The sequence below is a fragment of the Felis catus genome, chromosome C1 (genome assembly GCF_018350175.1).
Source record: "Felis catus isolate Fca126 chromosome C1, F.catus_Fca126_mat1.0, whole genome shotgun sequence".
Classification (NCBI taxonomy): Eukaryota; Metazoa; Chordata; class Mammalia; order Carnivora; family Felidae; genus Felis; species Felis catus.
Window position 1 is genome coordinate 171,499,607 of NC_058375.1, and position 2,065 is coordinate 171,501,671.

The 2,065-nt window shown below is 37.0% G+C and overlaps 1 pseudogene; it reads right to left on the reverse strand.

Annotated features, from left to right (window-relative positions):
- Nucleotides 1–742: 742 nt before the first annotated feature.
- LOC101097332 lies at nt 743–1,482 on the reverse strand (annotated as a pseudogene).
- Nucleotides 1,483–2,065: the final 583 nt, after the last annotated feature.

Consider the following 2,065-nt stretch of genomic DNA (forward strand, 5'->3'; position numbering starts at 1 on the left):
GAAAGCACTCTCCACCTGTCCTGCTGGGGTCGGTGTTAGGATGATACGTAAGTTGAGATATATAGGCAGCCATCTTTCCATTGTGTGGAGAGGAGTTGAGAATTTAAGGCACAGCAGTGTAGAACACATAAGGGCGAAAGCCAGAGGGTCCTGTGTCATCATTTTATTCTCTGTATCCAGACATGCCGGAAAATACCCCTAGACTTTCAAGTTACATGGATCAAAAAATTCCTAGTTTTGGTCAATTAATTTTGGTTGTTTTTTCCTGTCATTTTGCTACCAAATGTCTTCCTGATCAGTTAATACTAGTATCTATGTTTTATGTAGTTCATACTAGTATCTAGCAAAACTTTATAAAGGATATGCCTCTAATAAAAAAAAAATGAAGGTGCACACCATTGAAAAGGAAAGGAATTCCCTACAAAGGTGATTCTTTCTTTTTCATTTTAATTTAAAATACAAATTTATCCTAATTTTAAAAGTAAAGTAGTGGGAATGACAGTAACAAACAAGATCTCACCAGTGGATATTGCGACGTGACTATAGCAGACTAATATATGAAACTTAGTAAGGAAATGGCTGCATTTCAAAATGGCTAAATATGCAGGCCCCCCAAATGAAGATACTTTTCAAACTGCCACATTCACTCTGAAACCCATTCATCTCCATCAGCATCCGAAAGATTAAGCACCTGTTCTGTTCAGCTTGGTAATAAAGTGGCTAGCATGCTGTATCGCTGACATCACAGGACAGTGCCTGTAAAGCTAGATTTCTGATGATGGGCTCCAGCTGCACTTTCACACAGGTCATCATCCTCATCTGGGAGAGTAGCTGTCTGAACAACACTAGATCATGCTCATACTGTTCTGCCAAAGCTGGGTCCAGACAACCTCCAAGTTAGGGTCTCCAAATAGTTTTCTGGCAAGACACAGGAAGGGCTTTTCAAAGTTGTAGTTACTTTTGGCAGAGATGTCATAGAACTGAAGGTTCTTCTTTTGGCGGAAGGCAATGGATTTGGCCTTAACTTTACTGTCCTGACTGTTCACTTTGTCACACAGCACAGTGGGGTATTTACACATACTTGTACCAGATCTCTGTCAGTTATGCACATTCTTGTAAGTGACCCTTGCTGTTACATCATATATTATAATGGCACACTGGGCTTAGGTGTAATAGCCATCTCTCAGCTCACCAAATTTCTCCTGACCAGCCGTATCCCATACATTGAACTCAATAGGTCCTCATTTGGAATGGAACACAAGGAGATGGGCCTCAACACCCAAGTTAGCTACATACTTCTCCAATTCATCAGTCAGATGATATTTCATAAATGTAGTTTTTCCAGTACTAGCATCACCAACCAATACAAGTTTGAACTGGACTTGGAGTTCTCCTTGGGAAGCCATTGTGATGTTGCTTCCAGAAGCATTTCCTGCCCATCTGAGCCAAAGTGGATATTTCTTTGAGTGTTTTTTTTGTTTGTTTTTTGGTTTTTTTTTGGTAATTAATTCCCACCCTTCTCTTACCTCCCAGTATAATTTGACCTGTTGAAGTTCTTATGATGGAAAGTTCATAAGGGCCACCAATTAGGTGAGAAAATGATTCAAATACAAACCACTGTTCCAAGAAGTTGTAAGTTTATTTTATTTATGGCTAAAGAATGTTGAATATTTATAGTAAGATTTTTTTGAAAAAACATAAATGTGATTGTATAATATTTTCTGTGATTAAAAGTCAGTATAGAACATTATAAAAGCATTTTTCTCAAAGAGGGATTGATAATTTACCTGTAGATTTGGGCCATCAGAGGACCTGAGGTCTAACCTAATTCTAATGCTTTGTGACTTAGAGGAAACTACCTAGCATTTGGCTAACAACATCATCTACAAAATAAGGGGGTCAAATTAAATCACATCTAAAGCTGCTTCTCTCTTTACAATGCTGTAAGCTCTACCATATTGCTTACATTAGTTACTCTTTATCTTTTTTTAATATTTATTTATTTATTTATTTATTTATTTATTTATTTATTGAGACAGAGTTTATTGAGTTTATTTATTTTTGA